Source organism: Lepisosteus platostomus, chromosome 5, assembly GCF_059453375.1.
Source record: "Lepisosteus platostomus isolate fLepPlt1 chromosome 5, fLepPlt1.hap1, whole genome shotgun sequence".
Classification (NCBI taxonomy): domain Eukaryota; kingdom Metazoa; phylum Chordata; class Actinopteri; order Semionotiformes; family Lepisosteidae; genus Lepisosteus; species Lepisosteus platostomus.
Window position 1 is genome coordinate 31,355,055 of NC_142615.1, and position 6,385 is coordinate 31,361,439.

The 6,385-nt window shown below is 45.0% G+C and overlaps 1 non-coding gene across 1 annotated transcript; it reads right to left on the bottom strand.

Annotated features, from left to right (window-relative positions):
- Positions 1–4,037: 4,037 nt before the first annotated feature.
- Positions 4,038–4,093, bottom strand: LOC148665541 (U7 small nuclear RNA). Its single transcript, XR_015939003.1, has one exon. It is a non-coding gene; the product is annotated as a U7 small nuclear RNA (small nuclear RNA).
- Positions 4,094–6,385: the final 2,292 nt, after the last annotated feature.

A 6,385-nucleotide genomic window follows, 5' to 3' on the forward strand; every position in this document is an offset into this window, starting at 1 on the left:
GACAGCTGTCATAATGTGATTCAACACAACTGCTCTATCTTTGCTTTCTAAAAGTGCACCCGAGATGAAAAGTTTCAACGGCAAACGCAGACGTCACTTTGAGCACTTGGTGTTTTGTAGTACGAATCATCACACGCTGCTCTACATGGGCGTGTCTTCAAGATCGTTGAGAACCAAACCTTCTGCTTTCCGAGGCAACTGATTCTTTCCTTGTTAATTCACAAATCTTCAATGAGAATCAGTGAAACAAAAACCAAACACATGTACACACTCGCGTCCTAGCCTGAAAGAAAAATGATGGAAGCATTTGAGGAATAACAAGAGTAGTCTGAACAGCTCCAGTCTATCAACTGCTCTACAAAGTGATCCCTACTTCCACACCCAGTTTATAACACTGAAAATGATTCAGGAAGCACAGCAAAGTTCTAAAAGCAGTGGTTGAAAAGCGTCTAGATACATAAAATGACAACTTCTCAAAAGTAAAATCTTCAGCTTTTAAAAATTGTCATCCATATATTTTCGTTTTTCTCTTTTTTACATAACACGCTTTAGAGAAATAGACTGTCTTGTAATGAAGGCTGCATTAGAAAATGTGTATCTAAATTAAAATCGGGTTTATGACGTTTTTCAGCTTTCTTAGCGCTTGGGTCTCGATTCAGATATTGCAATGCAAGCAACAGGGGAGTAAGTTTCCTTTTCTAAATCAAAGGTGATCTGCTCACGAGGAAGTATAAAAACTTCAGCGTTTACTTTTTGAAGACCGCAAATTGTCAAAACACTGTTGCTTCATAAGCTAATAAGTAAGGTTTCTGAGCACGCATTGTATTACTAATGCTGTTATTGTAACGCAACGGGGGCTCAGGCGGGCGCCCTTGCCGCATCTGGTCGGTCCCTGCACCGACCAGAGGCTCGAACCCGGGACTTCCGCGTCTCTCTGCAGCGACCTAGCCCCGTGAGCTAAAGAGAGATCCATACATGTCAATTATACATAATATATATAATTATACGTATATATAATATATTTAAAAAAGACAAAGGGTTTGTGTGTCGCGCTAAAATTCCGCTTCATTTTGAAAGCAAATAAAAACCATTTTCTTCCAAGAAATCATTTTTTTTCCCATCCTTCATACTATACATCTCTCTTGTAGTAGTGAAGCATTTTGATTTAAACCAAACAATACATTAAAGGTTTCATCTATACACTTATACTTACGCTGCAGTGCACCGGAGCCTGATACACGATACCGTCCGGTTTCAGCCTCACAGACATGTCCAGACCCCGCTGAACAATAACCTAATCTGCGTAACCTCCTTGTTCACAGCTCCCTTGACCTGTATCACCTGCAAGTACACAGCCACCACCACACTCATTCAAGGCCCCTCAGGACAATTCCGGATCACCCAGACAGCATCTTGTACCTCCAGCAACCTTATTTACTGTATCTCTTGCAGTAAATGCCCAGCCATCTACATTGGAGAAACAGGAAGGAGACTCGGAGACCGCTTCAGAGAACACGTCAGGGCTGTGGAGATTAAAGATCTCTCCAAGCCCATTGTTTCTCATTTCACCTCTGACGGCCACAACCACTCTAATCTCTCCATCTGTGTTCTCAAAGACGGTTTTCCAAACTCATACATCAGAAAGACCACTGAAACTAAAATTATTCTGCAGCTAGGATCACACATTCTCCCTTCCCTTAACGACAGACTACTGTTCTTTTAAATTTTCACCATTCATTGAAAGTTTCATTTCACACCTCTCTGCACCCATTCTGACTTCACACCTCTTGATTGGCCTCTCTTTCTGTCCCCTGCTCCCGCCTCTCACTCCTCCTCCCTCCCAACCTTTGTTCTCCCATTACTTTACCTTTGCCTACTGCCCTGTCTCTCTCACACCTGAAGAAGGCTCCATGGCCGAAACGTTGTGTTCTCTTTCTTCTTTTTTTTCAGCATGGAATAAACCTATAACTTGTTCCTATTTTAATCAAAATAATATTAAGACCTGTATGTATTCAAATAGTATTATCATTATTTATACTTACGCATCAAAAGACGATTGCTGAGAAAAACATGACAGTATTTAACCTAAATGGCAAACAACAAATATCAGCAATGCATTGTGGTATATAACCAGAAAAGATGCTGTGTTAGATATGTTTTCAATTTCAATTATATATGCATTTATTAATGTTGTCAATATTATTACGGTTGCAATTTAACCATGGTGAGAATCCCTGCCTGTCATACAGGAGCGTGGGGTTTGATTCTTGACAGGGAGCTAAGGAGCTTTTTCTATGACCTGTTTACAATTTAAACTGTAGTGTGAGATACCTTTCTTCTACAGAAATCTATTTTTTTAAAAAGGAGATGAATTAGTTATAACAACACAAAACATCAAAGTGAAGTTGCTTTTCAGCAACTCCTTGGCTACATGGGAATTTAGTTTTTTTGACAGCAGGGTCATTGGCAAAATTAAACAAGGAATTGATTCACTCCTGTGGAATACTATATAAAATGGAAGACAGGTTTGATATGGAAACAACTACACACAATTTAGTTTTTTTTCCAATTGTACTCCCATCAAAGTGACATAAGAAAAGTCATTGTCCCACCATAAAACACCATAAGGAGTGCAAAACATGTTAAGTTATTTCTGTACTTCATCAGTGTCGGTAAAAGAGGGACTCAAGGACACAAAGACTCTAGTTTGGGATTCAGGCTGAGAAAGGGAAGTGTGACTTTGGACACAGGGCATTGCAGAGAGGAACAAATGGCGCAACGAAACAAAATGCCAAAACCCAGATTGAACCAGGGACCTTTAGAGCATAAGTCTAGGGCTTTCTCAGCTGAGCTATTTCAACCTCTGTGTACGATCCGACCTCTGCTGGCTGCAGTAGCCTCCCAAAGTTCCAGCATGAGTGCACGAAGAGGAGTGGTAGAGTGTTACTGCAACATCATTCAGAAGGGGAGTGATCCAGCTCAGCTCTCTGAGGTTTGGTAGATACATCTTCTTCATGAGTAATGTAGGATCAACTTCTTCAGGCTGGAGGAAGGGCTTGCATTTTGGCAGTAGTAACTGACTGAGTAGTGACTTCTAGGACCTGGTCTTATCAGGTTGCTTTGCCACGTTTGTCAGTTCTGCTGAAAAGACCTGTCTCTAGGAAATTTAGGAAGCAGAAGAATGACTATCTGAAAGGTGACATGATCTGCTGGCTGTTTGATGTGATGTGATGTGATGAATGACACAGGAAATTCGAATTCTTGCAATAAGACAAAACAAGATCCATAAAACACTGGCAGGAGTGCAAAATGTGAGAAGATAAAAAGACACCTGTTTCTGCCCAATTTCAAACAGGGGATCTTGCGCATGTGTGATGAACGTGATAATCACAATATTACAGAAATGACAGCAGCATTGAACATGGCGAGACGTAAAAGATTGTTAATTCCCTTCAAATACTCACAGTGTGTTTATTCTGCTGTATTAATTTACTGTGCTCATCCGGCAGTAACAAACCTGTTATCTACACACTGCTCCCAGAGCTGGATAGGTGACTCCACATTCTATAGCTCTCTAGCAAAAGAGGAAGTCAGACTACAGAAATGGAGAAAATCTCCTCTTCAGAATGTGGAAATATATTCCTGAGAGAAGTCCTTTCTCGAAGTTCAACACTCTCTGCAAGTCACCCATTCCCACCTTGCGCAGTGTAGTGGTTATCACATTCTCTTAACACACCAAAGGGTTTCAGTTTGAAAGCGGGCGAAAACAAGTGATCACTTTTTGCACATTTGTCACTGCTGTCGTTGCTTTACGGGTCTATTTTCTATACTGTGCTGATCAATTGGAAATCAAATGGCAAAAAAGACCCGTTCCCACACCTAAGGTCAAATATTACGAATCAAAACTGCTCGAGTGTATGGAAGCACACAGCTTTATTAAGATTTCCAAGCACAAGATCTTTTTATTCATAAAAGACCCTATTTATGTAGAATGAGAAATATGAATATTAATACAGAATCTTTTTTTCACCAAATAAATGGGCTTCCTGACATCAGAAAGCCTTCTAAACAAATACTAAAAGAGCAAAAATTCGATTTGGCAAATGAAATGAAAACACATACCCTACCAGACCTTGAGTACAGGCCATTCAGGGTGATAATACAGAACCATTTATAATTCAACAAATAAAATCTGTCAACTGGTAATCACCACTTATCATAAAAAATAAGTAGCAATACACAGTAGGGGTCTCTTGGTTGCAAGTTAAATCCTTGCAAGAAGGGGATTTAGTGTTACATTTCCAAATCAGATATGCAAATGAGAGATCTGGCCCAGCCAATCTCAAAGCTCCCTTGGTTTGGAATGGTGCTGCTCCCCTCTTCTAGTTATTCACCCTGGAGTTAGGTTACATATTAGCACATTTCATCTAACAGGTACTCCAGAAACAAAAACGTAAACAAATGACCTGGAATGTGACCACACCTATTAGAATGTAGTTCAACAAATAACTTGTAAACCTTGTCATAAGATTTTTTTTGTTCTACAAAATATACTTTAATCCGCAAAATAAACATCTCAAAAGAAACATCTCACACATATTAACACTCCATGTAATAAAAAACAACGGCGTAACGGAGATTGATTGTCCGTTATCAATCTTTGCATGTGGGGTCGGATTTGCGCAATTAAGAGAGTCCCTCCAAACCTACCACTCGCTATTGTCCTTTAATCCCTGTATAGGGCCCAAAGTCCTTTCCAGCGCTCCCTCGCCATGGGGAAACCCCATTTGGCGACTAGGCGCTTCGTCCTCCTCCTGAGGTCCGATGGGCTCCCGCAGCGCCCGACAGAGGTCGCAGTAGAAGATGCAGTCAAGTTTCAGGGGGAAATGTGGGACATCTCGACCCCCTTCCTCGACCGGCTGACACATCCAGTTTCTCGTGATGTACTCGTACTTCCCGCCCCAGACGAAGCCGAAGATCATCCCTTGCAGCGCTCGTCTGAGTCTGGCCGGCAATGGGTACACCACCGCCAGGTTAACCAAAGCCGGCAGGATGTCTGCTTTCAACACCATCACTTTCCCTGTGTAGGACAGCGACCGCGTTTTCCACAGACCCAGCTTTGCGTTCACCTTGGCGATCCTCTTGGTCCAGTTGTTGGTCTCGTTGTCCTGGCTCTGGAAGGAAACCCCCAGTATTTTGAGGGGCTCCGTGCAGAGCTCGAGACCCTCCTGCACCGTCGTCCTGTGCTTCCAGGGCCCGAAGAACTTCAGTTTGCTCTTTTGGCGGTTGAGTTTCGACCCCGAGGCTCTGGAGTATTGCTCCATGACCTGCAGGGCCCTCCTCAACCCCCTGTCCGACCGCAGGAACAGCGTCGTGTGGTCGGCGTACTGGGAGATCTTCTGGGTTTCCCCCGCGCCTCCCGGTATCTCCAGGGTCCCGTCACACCGTCTCTGCTAAGGGCTCTTGAAGAGCAGGGAGATGATGCCCTCCCTCATGGTGTCTCCGAGTTTCCCCCGGCGGAAGATCTCCTGCGCCACTTCCACCAGATCTGCCGCCAGGGTGTCCCAGAAGCAGGTGTAGAATTCCTTGGGCAGTCCATCCGGCCCTGGCACATTGCCATTCTCCATGGACAAGAGCGCCGCCTTCAGCTCCTCGGCCGCGATCGGACCCTCCAAGTCCTACCTCACCTCCTCCGGTACTCGTGCCTTCAGCTCCTCCAGAAAAGCATCGCCTCCCTCCACCTCCGTCTGCTTTTCTGAAAAGAGCTCCATGTAGAAAGCGGTGGCCGCTTCTACCTTGTCGCTCTCGCCCAGTAGTTCCTCTCCATCTCCCCGTCTCAGGCCGTGGATCACCCTCTTTTTCTGGGCTCCTCGGACCTGATTGAGTTTGCGGAGCCTCTCCTTCAGGTCCTGTGCCCGGGCTGAATTGAAGGCTCCTCCCCCGTTAGCCGAGCTGTACTCCTCCTCTAGTTGTCTCTGGAGTCGTGCAGCTTCCTTCCTCTCCCTGGCCGCCTTCCGTCTGCAGTACATCTGCACCAGGGTTCGGGTCCTGTCCTTCACCGACTCCCACCATTCCACCATGGAGCCGTCTCTCAGATCGACCCAGCTCGCGTAGTCTTTACAGAACAGTGCCTTGAAGTCGCCTTCCTCCAGTATCTCCCGGTTCAGCTTCCAGTACCCACGACTGAATGCCGGCAGGTTGGTGTTAGCCACCACCGTCAAGCGCTCGTGGTCGGAATACCACTCCGGGGACACCGTCGCCGACTCCAGGGAGCAGGTCTTGTGCAGAAAGATGTAGTCCAGGCGGCTGCACACTCCCCGGGAGTTTTTCCATGTCGTTCCGACCTCGTTAGGGCGGCACCGTCTGAAACCGTCTACCAGGGAGA